This window comes from Pseudonaja textilis, chromosome 3, assembly GCF_049901715.1.
Source record: "Pseudonaja textilis isolate UNSWEBS1 chromosome 3, rPseTex1.2, whole genome shotgun sequence".
In the NCBI taxonomy this organism is placed as follows: Eukaryota; Metazoa; Chordata; class Lepidosauria; order Squamata; family Elapidae; genus Pseudonaja; species Pseudonaja textilis.
Window position 1 is genome coordinate 42,430,569 of NC_141992.1, and position 16,165 is coordinate 42,446,733.

The 16,165-nt window shown below is 36.1% G+C and overlaps 2 long non-coding RNA genes across 12 annotated transcripts in view; one reads left to right on the forward strand and one right to left on the reverse strand.

The window, feature by feature from the left end:
• LOC113444292 (uncharacterized) lies at nucleotides 1-10,157 on the reverse strand. The gene is made up of 2 exons (XR_015742805.1): nucleotides 10,078-10,157; nucleotides 1-1,011 (listed from the first exon to the last, which is right to left on the reverse strand). It is a non-coding gene; the product is annotated as an uncharacterized LOC113444292 (long non-coding RNA).
• LOC113444293 (uncharacterized) overlaps nucleotides 8,806-16,165 on the forward strand; it is a 58,297-nt gene continuing 50,937 nt past the window's right edge. Inside the window, exons 1-2 of one of the 11 annotated variants that reach the window (XR_015742803.1) lie at nucleotides 8,806-8,952; nucleotides 11,374-11,778. This is a non-coding gene — a long non-coding RNA (uncharacterized LOC113444293). Of the gene's footprint in view, nucleotides 8,953-9,002; nucleotides 9,504-10,112; nucleotides 10,821-11,373; nucleotides 11,783-16,165 lie in introns of those variants that run through there. The other 10 variants (XR_015742800.1, XR_015742804.1, XR_015742797.1 and 7 more) reach the window with 10 other exon arrangements.

Genomic DNA, 16,165 nt, shown 5'->3' on the forward strand with positions numbered 1-16,165 from the left:
TGCATTGCTGACAAATGATTTATTGCTGGATTGAATTCTTTGCCTATTTCTTCCATTTTTTAATCAGTTGAGTTATTCTTTATTTTATTAAAAATCAGTGTCTTTTATTTTAGTCCTTGCCAACAATATCTGTTTCTCTCAATTCCTCTTGTTAATCCTTCTGTCTCCTTGTCACAATAAATACCAAAAGGTCCAAAGATATTATCTTCACTTGTCCCTTTGCTGTAATCCCTCCTTTTTTGGTGCTTCCGGGGTTATTATTATAATATAGTCTTTCATTTCATTTCATTTCTCATTCACACATTTGTAAGACCAGTAATTTTCCATGAAATCGTAAGAGAAAAAGTGCCTTTCATCATTAGATGGCGCTCTACATTGCTTTCCACTTTTCAAAGTTCTTTTTTCTCTTTTCAGTTATATTAATTCCGCTAATTTTCAACCATTAGCTCTTTTAAATATAGTCAATTCCAGGCAAATCCAGCATTCTATCCAATGCCTAATTAATGCTAATTTCTGTATCTTATTCCAAATTTGGTCTCTAATTCCGTTAGTCCTTTTATAATCTGGTTTTTTATTTACCTTATAATTTCCTCTTTTTTTCCATTGTCCGCTGCCACATTCTTAAATGAGGACTCTTTTCTTCTGTTTTTCGGGTTGTCAAAAAAAAATCCAAAATCCTTTGCCTGGTTACATGCTGCTCACCGCTTCACCACTCCAGCACACATTTAAGTCCCGGAAGCTTTCAGTCTTCAGGGCAGCCTTAAAACTGCCGCTACCTCCTGTCTTCAAGGGGAGTATACCTAGCCAGGGAGGGGAGATGCAGCTCCCTCGACCTAGCTGGCTGTCTCCCCCTCTTCCCCCACCCCTCCAACGTGTGTCCAAGATGGAACTGGTCCCATTGGGACGTTTCAACAGGTTAACCACAGATCGAAGCAGTGCATGATTGCAGTCTTCAGTCCGTCTTTGATGGAAGTGCCACCGGCGAGTCCAGGGCGCTTAATTTTTTCAGACCTGAGAAATAAAACAATGTTTCAAACTAGCTCTGGCAAAGAGACCTCTTTGTTTCACTGGAGGGTAAAAAGGAGAGGAAATAATGTACAACCCAATCAAACTTGCAAGATTCTATTACTAAGGCTAATTTCAATTAAAAAAATAGTTTTAGCCTTCCTGTGGAAGTGATTTCCTGGTCTAGTCTATATAATGGGATCAACATAGATCAGTGGTGGCTAACCTTTTGGGGCTCCTGTGCCGATAAATGCGCGCGTGCTTGTGCATTTGCGCTCACGTGCCATCACCCAGAAGGCAATGCACACAGGGGGGCCCATACCCTTGTGCGCTGCATAGTTCTGCACATGCATGCATGAGCCCCCCACATGCTGTGCATTTTTGTGTATGTGCGCCCCCACGAATGGGCACCAGATACCCAACAGTCAGCTGTTGGATAGGCTGCGCTTGCACAGTAGACCTTCTCTGGGCGAGGGCTTATGTGCCAGCAGTAATGGCTCTGCATGCCACTTCCGGCATACATGCCATAGGTTCACGGACATAGATGATTAGGACTCAGACAAAAATGATGGGGTATCCTGTTGTTTCAATACATGGTAGGTGAAAAGAGCTAAGTGGTAAGTTTTAACTTTCATTTACTCAGGACACCCACTTTTATTTCTTTGCTGTCTTGATTACCAGAGAAAGTTTTTGATAGCAGATTTAATACGTTCTCTATCTGCTTTGCTACCATTATTCTATGATAATATTTATAGCAATTTCATTGTCATTTTCTCCTTTAATAACTACAAATATAAATTTGAATATCTTTCCCATATAATGACATGCAATTGTTATTTTATCATGGCTTCTATTTCTCATTCCATTTCAGCTTTTACAGAAATGTTTCAATTATCCTTTCATGTTCAGTAATAAAATGTGACACATGTTCTTTGTCAATATTTAAATCAGTCTTTTTTCAACAAAGGGAAAAGCAAGAAAACTTAGCAACATGGTGAAAGTTTTGAAGTTCTGCTTATAAGCTAATTTTCAGATCATTTTTCATTTTTCTTTTCCCTTTCCCCATTTTTTTGCTATGTTTATCAAAGCTATAAAATTATGTTGAAAATTTGTAAAACTAGTATTTTGTTCATTAGTTTCACATTAACAGACGACAAAAATTTGACAGTACATAATCAAAATACAAATTTAAAAGTAGTAAAATCTCTGTATATCGGTAATGTATTTTATAACAGAAAATACTTCTAAGGAATTGCTACTTAGAAATTTGGGTGATATATTGGATTAATTTTATACTTTTTTCCTGATGTTTATTGCTAGATGTTAATAATTTGATCATATAACAGAATATGAATATGTATGTAAGATTAAAAGATGCAGTATGCATGTGTGTGGATATATTTCTCCTCAGTCTTTTTTTCTTTATTTTGCATACATGTCATTCTATAAATATGGCTATGAAGAGTGCCAGCTCTTCAAAACTAAAACTGCAAGCATGATTGGTTGAATGTTCATGCTTCATTTTAAACCTTACAATAAAAGCCATGATTACTATGACAGAGCATGCCTTTTATTTTATTTCATTTCCCCCTATTCTTAGGAAAAGATTATATGGATATATTTCATGTATGTAGGAAAAAAGATGTAAATATAGAAAACAAGTGCTGAAAGATGGTTAGCCAAACCTCCAATGTACTGAATAAGAACAACCATTGTTAGTTTTCTAATTTTTATTTGTAAATGTATGGTGTTCAAACATGTTTTATATGCTGGCCACATCTAGAATTAGTTCTACAAAGTCTGTTAATTTTTAAAGTAGCCATTGGTAAACTATTGTTTTCTTTGCATTGTTTAAGTGATTATTGTAAAACTAATCAAAACAGCAGATTTTCATTTCTTTACTCTATTTTATGTTCACATTGGAAAATATGGATCTTAAAAGCAAATAATCTAGAACAGCCTACTCAGATCTGAAATATAACAACCTAGAAAATTAGAGTAGGAAAGAAGATTTTTTTTGATATTTATGTTCTCTAAATTAGAAGAAAAATAAAATAATCTCTTGCTGTTTGGTCTTCTGTCTCTTTCTTCCCACCTTCTCCATTCATGAGTTCTCTGTGAGCTCATGAAACATGAAACCTAGGAAAAAGTTGAAGTGTGGCTGTAATTGGGATTATTCTATTTTTAGTTAATCAGCAAGCATGTGCTGTCCTATCCACGTCCCAGTAAAGAAATTACATAACTCTTAACTCTATCTGTTGCAGCACCAACTTCCTGTTTCTTTTGAACTTTTTTTCTCTCCCTTTTCAAAAACTTTCATGTCACTTTTAAATAACAGAATATTAAGGAATCTCACCCTATATTAGTATTGGAAAGTTTGAGTTCAGTATAACAAACTCTGATATGTTCTTATTTCCCTAATATCTTGGCTGTGATCTGTTAATATTGATGTTTTTATCAGTATAGAGCAAAAAAAAAATCTCAATGTTCCAATTAGGTAGCTAAGAACTGTTTATATTCTTGCCTATTTGCAGAAGACAATTGACCCATGGTTTTTCATCTAAGTAGTGGAAAGAAGGAGAAAGAAGAATGAACAGTCATGATATCTATTTCCATTAAGGAATAATATTGAGTTTTATGAATGCATGGCTCCTTTAAAAACAAGTAACATTTTGTTTTTTACATTGCAAGAACCAGTATTGTTAAGTAAGCCTCATTTGCTTGATGCTTCTCAAAAAGGATTCTTTAAACTGGAAAGTTGAGGAGTCTTGACATTTGCAGTTTTATTACAATAGATTCTGAAGCTGCTGGCAAAGTTATCAGAACTCACAGTTTATTATCAAATCTGTTCTGTGCTGTTCCATCTTTGGATTCAAATAGTATTAATATGATTATTTTGTGATAGTGTATCTTTGCCTTTATGATAGTTCAACATTTTAATCCAGGGATGTGCAAATTTTACTAGGCTAATGATTATGCTCAGATTTTGAATGACATTATTTTCTATCATTTTACTTGATTTTTTAAAAGATTAATTTATGTCAATTGCCCAGTGTATTTACTTGCTGTATTCACTATTTAAAATGTGTATACGTGAGAATATTTGTTTACTTGAAGTGAATAATTGATGGTAGATTAACTTCTCTTATATTTCTGTTAGAAAATGGATTTCAAAACAGAGTTCCTTCTGTGTGTTGTAGAGATAGTTAGATGTTCATATGACAGATATGAGAAATTATCAATTCCTCCCACAGTGACAAGTTAAAAAAGGGATATAGAAGCCCACTATTTTTTTTCCTGAATTCTTGTTTCTTACAATTGTCTTTCTGTGCTAGGGAAAAAACTGACCATGTTTAGTGGGGAATAAGCCTGAGATGCCACATTCAAATTGGAATCTGAATAAACGCGTACTTGTGTTTGTACTACACCTAACCCAACTGGAAACAGTATAAGAATAAATCTTCAGATTGTTCATAGCAACACAATCACCGTGCATTTCTTTACATTCCTAGCATACAATATACGCTTGCCTCTAAAGCTTTTTTCCTCATGCGTTTCTTCCATGACTCATGAAGCACAGGATGCCAAACAGAGAATGGCTATTTCTGTGCCACCAGTGCAAACCCCACTACCTCCACTTATGTTGTCAAGTGAACTTCCATTGTAGGAGGCACCCTGTGTTCTTTGTTCTTAGCAAATCTTTATGGAAATATCTTCAGCAATACTGGTTTCTCCTGTTCAGAAGCTTGTCTTTTTTTCCTACTTACAGCTTCTTGACATTTCGCTCACCTGTAGAGTGGATACGGATACTCAATATTAAATCCCTGCTCTGTACAGTTTCCTAAAATAGTTGCATTACTGATGCTGTCAATAGCTATAACACAAGATATTTATCAATTGAATATATTTAACATTTAAAATTAAATTAAGGACAGCAGCATCCCTTGGTGCCAAAGGACAATTCGGAAACCCACAATTAATTTCTTGAATGTGATTGCATAATAATTTCTTATAAGGTTTACGATCCTGCATTGTCTCAGCATTACTAGGACTTTGTGTTCTGTATTTTAAGCTTGCTGTTAAGTTCCACTCTTGAATTTTATTGCTGTTTGTTGCTGGATGTGCAATTTCTTGTACTTCCTAAAATTAGTTTGCAAGCATTTTTGCAGCTATGCAGCAAAACACTTGTTGTCTATTTACTGAAAAATTAGCTTTATATTCCTTGATAACTTTAACATATAATTTTTAAGTAATAGATAGCAAGCTTTAAAAATGCTTCAAATATACTGTTAAAAATAAATTCAAATTTTTTGAAACCTTACTCTTATTAAGGTAACATTCTACTCTATTGTCAAAGCACTGCACTTTATAACTTTTTATAGTTATTATTACATAGATCATTCAACGGGACTGTTTTCCTTCTTTATTATAATCATTTTATGAGATTTTGTTTTCTGTAATTCAATATGGACTTTAAATCTGAGTCTCTCTGGTTTTAGATCAGAATCCTATCTATCACAGCAGCTCACACGCTTATTGGGGGGAAAATAATCTTGCTTTATTCTAAACCAAATCTAGTTTACAGATCAACATTTTCAAATTTAATTGAACTCCTGAATGAACTGAAGAATTAACATTACACATTCTTTGCAAGTACAATATAACATTTTTAATATTGAAACTTTACCAATTGAATATAGAATTGCTTTCTGGGTTTGCATACTTATATATGTACTATATTTAGAAATGACTAAGCTTCCTTGCTAAGAGGTTGAGTTAAAGGGTTTTTTTGCATACATCAATAACTGCACCTTAGTTATTCCCAGGAAGGAACTTGTTTGGTGTTGCATATAGTTTGGTGTTTGATCTTCAGCTATAGAGTAAATAAAGGCCTTGAAATGATTTGTCATTGTCATGCTCTGAACCTGCAAGGAATTTTCAGAGTTTATCCATAGACTGCCTTTTGTAGGAATTACAACAACTGCTGGTGCTACTGGTGGAAGAATTGTTATGCACAAATATGACCTTTAGATCATTATCTCATGTTTCGTTGAGAGAGCCAGATGCCGTGAAGCAATTATGTTGTGCATAGATTGAAGAACAGGAGTTTCCTATGCCTAGTTTCAAAGAAGATGCGTGGCAGAAAGCTCTGTAGCATTATGCAGTTCTTTCTATTGTGATTTGATAATTATGTTGATCCTCTGGTAATTCTAGTTTTGTTCTTTGCATACAGTCAAGTTTCAGTGACATGTATTTTTGATCTACTCATATTTAATAGGTAAGATATGCCCTCCGTCCTTCTTAAGCTTCTGATTTCCATGATTGAATGAGTTGCACTATAATAACTTCAATGCTTGTCAAGTAGTGAGGAAGATGATAGATTTTCCATTTCTAAGGATGCATTTTTCCCACTTTCAGTACATACTTGCTGACTTTTTTTAAAGCAGCAGTAATTTAGTTCCCATTTTAAGTTCAATCATGGCGTCCTTCTCTAATGTTGACACTTTGGATATTAGACTACTGCTGTTCTTTCATGCTTTTGCTTCCATTCTGGAGAGAAAAATAAAGATTCTGATCCACTAAAAAGGGGGGTCATGAAAGATACTGCCTTTTAAAGATGTACCAAATTGTTTCTGTTGTGTGTGGGGGGGAACAAAACAGAACGGTTAAGTTGTAACTGTCTGCATTGCCATTTCTCAGCCTTTCTGAGGCACATAGTAATAAACTGTCTGGCTCACTCAGTACCAATTTAATATTAACAAGTCAATGGAAATGATATAGTGATAGAAACATATGTGGTTCTAGGTTTACCAACAAACCTATCACATTTCTGGTGCAAATATACCTCTTATGGCTGCCTGTAATCATTATGGTATAGTTTGCTTTTTGGAAACATTATTCACCAATCAATATTGTCATCAGCAAATTGTCTTGTTTTAGCTCAAGGGGACACCATTGTGCTTTTTACTCTATAGTTTGTCCATTACAGGTTGCTTTCCAATTATAAATTAAGAAACATATGGGCACATTTCACTTTTAGGAACAGTTTGTACTCATCAGACATGTGAAGGAATGGCAGACTTTTTAATTTTGATTTTATTCTTGTTTTGTTGAAACGTCTTCTCTCGTGTACTAGTCATCAGAGGGCAATTCCAGGAAGTTCTGATTCTTTGGAAAAGCTACTTTTTCTGAGATGATCCTCTTAAAGTTCTATTCATTAAGCAAATTGAGATCCAATCTAGCTTTTTCCATTGAATTAAAATATTTGGCTTCCTGCTGTTTTGCTGAGTCACTGATAATTTACAGTTTCATTCCTTTGTAAAATAAGTTTTGGGCAGCAACTCAAATGGGAGTCCCATTCTCATTTGGATCCATTTAGGCATCAGGGCAGGGATAAACACTGTTTCATTTGAATTTCAGTTAAGGATGATTGACTGAAACTCTGGAGCACGAATAAAGGAAATGACATAAGAAATGCTGCTACAAAGAAGTTCTATGAGAGTTCTTGGGAGGTTCAGTTGTGCCTTGGCCTGTTTCTTCGTTCAGTGCCTACCCTTTGCTTTTCCTCCCTATGCATTCTAAGCTCAGTATCTTGGTGCATTGCTTTGTACTGTATGTGAAAGCTTGCAGTTGTTTTTGTATGCATCTGTGCATAACCGATGTCACTATCAGGCTTGAAGGACTTTAAAATAGCTCAGTAAAGGAGGAGATGAGGAATTGCCTTCCAGTGCAAGAATTAAGGCTGGCATATTTCTGTGTAGGGTGATCACTCCAGATTTTTCTTTCATCTGTGGTCTTGCTTTAAGGGAAGCTGCCTTTCATTTTTGAATTACGCTCTTTTGTCATACTGATCATTTTCTTCCTTTCCTTAATGTTTCCAATTATTTTCTCTCACTGTTGGAACAAGCCTTTAACCTCCCAGCATACTTAGCAGTGGTAAAGAAGGGATTAATTTGTTGCCTGAGATTCAGGGAATGTTGCCCACCCCCTTAGGAACATTTTGGAGGCAACTCATTTGCTGCTGCCTAGTCCCGCAGAGCCCAGAGAGGATTAGCTGGCAAAGAAGAAACAAGCATTTGAGCATACCACTGTTGGTGACTTGGACCTTCAGATTTTATGCATTCGAATCTGATCTGATCTGAGGTATTTTATCCTGTTCCTTCATTGCCACTTCTTTCAATTGAAAGCGGTAGGCTTGATATTCATAACTACAGGTAGTCCTTGGCTTACAACCACTCGTTACTGACCATTCAAAGTTGCAATGGCATTGAAAAAAGTACTTATGACCATTTTTCACACTTAGAACCTTTGCACCATCCCCATGGTCACATGATCAGAATTCTGACATTTGGCAACTGGCTTATATTTACAATGGTTGCAGGATCCCAGGGTCACTTGAACACCTTTTGCGACCTTCTGACAAGCAAAATCAATGAAAAAGCCACCTTCACTTAACAACCATGGTGTTAACAACTACAGTGATTCACTTTGCAACTGTGGCAAAAAGGTTGTAAAATGGAGCAAAACTCATTTAACAACTGTCATATAGCAACACAAAATTTTGGGATTCAGTTGTGGCCAAATGTCGAAGACTATGTGTACTCATTCGTACAACAAAAAAGTGAATCACTTATTGGACAGTGTGCCCAGTCCTGGAGGAAAGCAACTGTTTTCTTGGTATTCTCTGTCCTTTAAAGGGGTTAATTCAGTTACTGTATGGCTGCTTGGAAATTGCCATCTGTTTTGAGGCTGTTGTATTTCTTTCGGTCAGATCTCCTGCACACAATTGAAAACAAACAACTGTGTTTCCAGTTCTGCTGCCCCAGAGTGGAACCTGTAACTGCCACTCCTAAAAGAGTTAACTGAGCAAGTGTAGCAGTGATGGAGCCACGAGAAGCTGATGATGCAAACGTGAGGGAAGAGTGGAAAAGAAGCAGAGAAGCCAAAGTAAGGAGAGAACAGGGAGATATAAATAACTTGGGTGCTTAGCTGGGGAGTGACTTTCTGTCTTGGTTTGTCTGGCCCTGATACTGCTGGCATCGGCTCTCTAGGGAAAAGCTGCAATTCTGCTGTTAAAACACAAGGAGCAGCCTGGAGAATTTTGAGCTGCGTCACACAGCTTAGAGGGAGAGAGTGAGAGCCAGCTCTGTCGATAGGTCTACTAGCAACAGCCTACTGCAGCAAGAGACAGAGAGAGAGAGAGAGATCATGCAAGAGAAGTAATAACAACATTGGGAAGCATGGTTCCTTTTCAATCTAGCATTTTTTTTTTCTTTAAAGAAACATTATTTGGGAACTTGTTGAAGAAAAGTGGATTTTGTCCACTGATGGTACCGGAACGATGTGACGCAATTAATCCCGCAAAGGTGGGGGGGTAGATATAGGAAGGGTTAATGGGAGGAAAATTCTGGAATGTTCTGTGCTGCGGCAGAGCGAACAGAGGGTTGAGGACTGCACAGGTGTAGATGAGCAGAGCTCATGGTTCCTCTATTAAATACGTACGTATTTTTTTTTATCGGAGTTGGGGAGGGGAGTTGAACTGAGTGTCTCACTTTGTATGTATGTGGCTAGAGATATCTTTCTGCCCTCCCATCCCTCAAACTTTTCATTCAGTAGTATTTTCCTGTGGCTAAATGTTGTTTCTATGTCCTGCATCAGACTAATGGAATTAAAGCACAAGTTGTAAAATGTCAGTGTATAGCTAGCTATAATGCATAGTCAAAAAACAAGGAAGGGAAATAGAACAGTAGCTTTGCACAGGATGCCATCTAATACCCCCTTCCCCAATTTCCTTATTAAATCAAAAAGTTGGCAGAGAGATTTATCAAAACACTCTGGATCTTTAAAGCTAAGAATCTGTATCTGCAGAGTTAAGAAAGTGGCAAATAGACAAATGATGACGCAGGGATCTTTGCTTGGCATGTTATTAGGTTTAGAAAGCATTGGTTGGAGGGGGGTGGAGAGGGGACAGGTACATTGTGAAGCCCCAGACCAACTGACAGGGTGAGTTAAGAAGGGAAGATTCCATTTAAGAATTAAATGTCATCATTTTGGCGTCGGAAAGTTGTTTACCTTTCTCTCTGCGTGTCTCCATGTTGGCAGCCTTCCAGCTCACATGTGATAGTCTTCCCTGTACTGCTGCATCATTAACTGAGTGCCTGAGCTTGCACATGATTGGCTGGGGAGGGCTTTCATTCTAAACACTGATTTCCATTGGAGGGAGAAGCAATGGCAGGTGAAATGCTATCTGAGATTGGTTAGAGTCAGAATATCAAATCTAAATATTCCATTTCAATTGCTTTAAAAGAGGTTCTGAACAGTTTGTGACTTAAAATGTTGGCTATTTGCTTTTATTCCCCACCCACTCCTCTCCTTTGCAGCAAGCACTTTAGAATGTGTCTATATTTTCAGAGCTAGTGTTTTAAAGAGAAAAAGCAGGAGCTTGTCTATTGTAGATTACTTTAGTTTATTACTGGTGCAAGTGACGCAGAAGGAAAAACAAATATTCTGTGACTCGAGTTGCATCAGTGACAGGCATATTTCCGGCTGCTGTGAGACAAGCCACGATGACGTGACATTATTATAGCCTTCAGAGGAGATAACAAAAAGAGACTTCAGTGGGTGTCTATCTTTGCCTTTGTGTGAAAAAACTCTTAACTAGACCAAGCAGTTTTCTTCTATTATAAACTCTCTTGAGGACAGAGAGATTGCTTGTTAGAGAAGAATCTGTAAAAGGCTGGACAGAGCTTAGAACAAAAACTGTGTCTTAGATTACAACACTGTGAATCGAAAGTCAGTGCTGGATGAATATAGTGGTAAGAAATACAAAGTTTACTTTCTGGTTGTTTTATTTTGCTTTTAAATGAGATAGTTTCTAAGATAGTTGGACAGTTGTGAACTATAACCAGTTCTGGTAGGAGTGCTGGAAATCTTTCATTTATGGTACATATTGTATCTAAGTAGACATGATTCTTTACCATTTCAGATCAACTATGTTTTCCCTTCTGACCTATCCCAAAGCCAATTCCAGATATAAAATTATTATGGAGGATGAAGTCTATGTTCTTTCCTTCTTTTTCTTTTGGAATTTCAATGAAATTCTAAGCAATAAGCATTATCACAGAGCATGGGGGACAATTTCCTGTGGCACGTTCTCATGAATTGTTTCAGTAAACTGAAAGATTTAACAATAATTTAAGAATCTGTGTGGGTGACTCACTGGCATTGAGAGAGTCAAATATAGCCGGTTGTTCAGCAGTAGTTTTCTGGCTTTGGAACCAGATCAGATAACATTTTGATTTGCCATCTTGATTATTCTAAATTACTCCTGTCTTCTCAAGTATTGTTTCAAGATTTTATTGCTTGCAGGCTTTAATAGTCCCAGGAAGAATGAACAAGCATAGTCTTCTATTCAGAAGGAAGGAGAAATAACCAGGAAGCCATATCTGGAAATGGACATGATACGTGAAAGGAGAAGACGGATAGATGTGACAGATACCTACCTCCTCTGCTACTCTCTCAAACATAACTTCATTTTTTACTCTTCTTCTCCGTTGTCAAGTGTTATGCCTAATTTGAAATTATTCCATTGGAAATGTACCACCTTCATTTCTCCTTCTCCCCATTGAGAGTCCTTGCTTTGCAAAGCTGTCTCCTCCAGAGGCAGTCTTGCATCCTGCGGTGCTAATTCTGCAGAGGAGGTCCATCAGAGGTCCATCTGTGATGGGATACTCTCAGGCTGAGATTTTGCTGCTGTTGTCACGAACAAAAAAAGTGAGTAGGTTTGAAAAAAGTTGGGTTACTTTCATTTTGATGGACGCCATTTAAACAAACATAGCTTGCATTTTTTAGATACAGCCACTAGGGATTGTATATTGGTTTTTGCTTTTTCTTGTCACATGATGCTCTGTAATGGCATACCTTAAATATTTTTAGAGTGAGTTGGATTTGTACAAGAGGAAGATTAATAGTACATACTTTTTCTTGATTCTCCCAAATAAGTGCATTTTCTCACCCAAGCATTAAAGGTTGAGATTGCTTATGTGTATGTCAATTTATTTTTATAAATCTGAATACAGTTCTTAATCATTGTTGCTTTAATAAGTAATTGCTCACATAAAGATACTTTAACATGAAAAGTGAAGCTATAATGAGTGAAAAGGCATCATTTTTGTTCTACTGTTGTGGAAAGATTTGACAGTTCATCTCTTGTCACAAGTTAACAATATAAGTGAACCACAGGCTTGTATAGAACTTGTCTGCAGGTGGTTTTGAGTCTTCTGATGCTATCCTGAAGCCAGAGGGTTTGACATTAGTACCTTGCTCAGCTTTGTGACCTTGGACTAATTTGCCAGTTACTGCTTTTCTTTGTCGTCCACAAAGGGGCATAATAAGATGTGCGTCATAGGAATGTTGAGGCTTCTGCTTGTTTTTTTTTAAATAAGAACCATGAAGTTTTTCCTGAAATGAAAGGACTTCCTTACGAAATGGGATTGTTCTTTTATATTAAGATTACATAGTGTGGATGAAATTTACCAAGGCCATGCAATAAACATAATGTGTGTCCCTAGCTACTACTATTTTTATTTTTTTATTGGCACCATTTTGGCAAACAGATGGACCCAATTAACTGTACATTTTTTCTAGTGATTGATTGTGACACATCTAAGTTTGAATATACTATTTCTTTAACAAGTTAAATAATATTAACAAAAAATAGTTGTGTGGAGGGAGGGAACCTATCTTTAAAATCATATCAAAACTTGTGTTCTTAATCAGAAATGTTTTGGTATCATGACATATTACTTTCACTCATGCTAACAGCAGGAGAATATTTAGTTTAATGATGACTCCTGTCCATTTTGTTGCTGGTAAAATATATTCAAAGCCGGTGGTACTACTGCTATTAATTTCTGTCTTGCACAAAAATAGTCTTCAATTTGTATCTGGAAGATACTTGCTGTTGCTGGGAGCAGAATCATTTTCTTGAGGAATTTTTCTCTCCTGGATTTAATATATATATATATATATAGTTCATGAAGTAGTATTTGATTATAAACTTAATAACTCCATTTCATTTCCCTCACCCTGTTCCGACCAGAATACGGACTTAAAATACAGTCACATTTTGCATTTTTTCATCTTATACAAGGTAGTCATTTGTATTGATTTGGGTGTGGTAACTCTGTCTATCATTTTCTTCCACAATTTAAAAAAATAAGAATTTGAGGGAAATACTATTCCTTCAATATTTGCATTTATAATTGGGAGGAACTATTTCCTACAGTAGCAAGCTTAAGTTTCTGCAAGAAAGACAGAATTATGGCTTCCTCTATACTATTCCCCACAACTAGTTTTTTTAATATTTATTTTTAAATTAAACATTTTACTGCGCCTTTACAAAAACACATTTTTAGAAGATTTTTATATTTCAGAATTGCGTGAAGAAGAAAAATGATGCAATGTAACTTTCTCGGTAGCCATTTTGCTGCATCACCATTACCAAATTGCAAAATCCTAAATTATATTTACTTGTAGTTCCGGGACATAATGTCCAAAACCAAATTGTGGACTCGGTTATTCGTCTTTTGTCTGTCTTTTGACTGAACATAAATGCCAATTCAATAGTCCATGCATAAATATAAATTAAGTAATCTATGAAGCTCTAAGTTATAGCCAGAATTACAATTATGGAGTATTTTTGTTAGCAAATTCTGCTTTCTCGTAATGTAAGATTTTCGTTCATCTTTTAACTATCTGTATTTATAATCTTACTTTTTTCTTCAATACTCTGTGTTCATTTGCTGGAGAGATCAGTAAATTATTCTCTATATGTAAATATTTTCATTGAAATTATGTATTTGAATGACATTAGAACAGTCAGCTTAATATTGATTAGTTTACAGTCATGAAGCCAAGATGGTGGGTAGCTCTGGGGTTGTTAGCAGTCTAAATGAGCAATAATCTAGCAAGAAAGCAAGACTTTATAGAATATGTTCCTTAATTTAAAATACACATAGGAAAAACTACTGTTTTTTTTTTTAAAAGGAAAACATTAGTATAAAATAGAATGTTGTAACTGTTGACCCAAACATGCAGATTGGGTCAATTTATATATCTGTCACTTTTTAATGTTATGTATCTCTTACCTTAGTCTGTGACCACTTTTGTCATAGATGGAGGTGTGTATTAACTTGTATTTTGGGTTGAATTCCCATATTCTACAAGGAAGTAGGCAGGTTCCTTACTTTGGGAGACTTTATTTCCCATTCCATTAGCTGCTATAAACTATTCTTCATGGCCTTTACAAATCAAAGAGCCTGGATTTCTTCCTTCTGTTGTTTATGATTATTGATTGCAAACTTTTCTTGATACTCATGTATATGTTAAAAATTGATCTTTCAGTGCATTTATAGATGGACATCTCTAATCTGAGTACACTACAGCATCTTTCCTGAGTTTTTTTTTTTTTTTTAGAAAAGTCTTTGGCGACATTGGCCTTTTACATTTGAATTAAGAAACAAGCATATAAATTACAATAGTTCTTTGCTTCTGCTTCAGCTAGGCATTAAATTAATATAATATTAAATTGAAATATTGCTTAAATTATTTGGGCTTTTTTATTTAGTGATGATATTACTGCTAGTTTTAATTAAAAAATGAATTAAACTTCACTTTGGTTTTAAGAAGAGATAAAAATAATGTATATACTTTACAGATGCTCAAATAATGTCCATTCATGTGTTCTCAAAGGATTTATCCATTATATATATTAGGGGTGTCAAACTCACGGTATCACATGATATATCGTGACTTTTTCCCCCCGTTCATTAAACCGGGGTGGGCATGGCCAGCACATGACACATCTGGCCCATGGACCTCAAGTTTGACGTCCCTGCTACATATGATTCTGACTCCAGGCCAGATGTCCATAAATTCTGTTTTCAACTACATGACATGAACTTTCATCCATAAGTTACCCTTTTCTGCCTTGAAGTAAAATTTGTGTTCTAAAACAGAAATCTCAGACTTCCGGTTTGAAGGGCTTCGGCGACAGACAGAAATCCGTGATCGTGCATGGTTTCTGTCTGGGCTCGCTGCTGCAACGCCCCGAGCCGGCTGGTTTCGGGGCTAAGCCACCCTGTAGAGGTGGTGAAGAGGGGGGAGACTGCCAGCAGGGTTGAGGAGAGCCGCATCTCTCCTCCTCAGCTGGCCATTACTCCCTTTCCCGAAGGCAGTTGCAGCGGTGGCCAGTTGCAGCGGTGGTGGCCACCACAAAGGAGAACTCGACCGGAAAAGAATGTGCAGGAGGAAGATAAGAAGTGAAAGTTTTGGCTGACCGGGTTAAATTTTAAAAGCAACAACTAAAGGTACCCTGGAATTTAAACTTACAAAAAATAACATCGCTCCCAAAGAAGAGTTGGAAGCAGCGAAAGAAAGTGAAAAGGGAAAGGTTTGGCTTTTTTTCCCTTCTCTCTCCTTCCCTATACTGACAACTAAGAGACTTAAATAAGAAATCGGAAAAATCCACTTTGACATCAATAGGCAATTAAGCTGAAAATAAAACAAAATGCCAAAGGGATAATAAAGATTTCTGGACATTAAAAATTTTCTTTTTCATAAGCAGGAAGGGAGAGAAAAGGAATAAGGGCAGGATCTGGAAGAGGGAGGAGACTGCCTGGAATTAAAAAGAATCTACAGTAAAACTTCAACAAGACTTCTAAAAGATACATTTTAACTGAAACTTTGCAACTAAATAGTAATCCCAGGAAGAGAAAGTGAAAAAAAGAGCAAAAAAGAAACAGCTTGCATGTATTTGGATTATGTGGTGATCTTTGGATTCTTGGTTGTTATATTTGAATGACTAAAATCAATTAGGTGGTTGTTTAAAAATTTATACAATGGCGCCATTTCTGGATGAATTGAAAATGGAGCTTAAAAAGTACAAAGAAGGGAAGGGTTCTTTTGGCTTCGTTTTTCAATTTTTAGAAATGGAGATTTGGAACTATGAGAAACAACAAGAAACGACTGCAAAACAAGAAGACTGGGACAAAGAAGAAGCCATCTTTAATGAACAAGCAATTTTATGTGGGGAAGAAAAAGGAAAGAGGGGAAAGAGAATGGAGAATTTAAGACTTAAAAAAACAACCAAAGAAAAGAA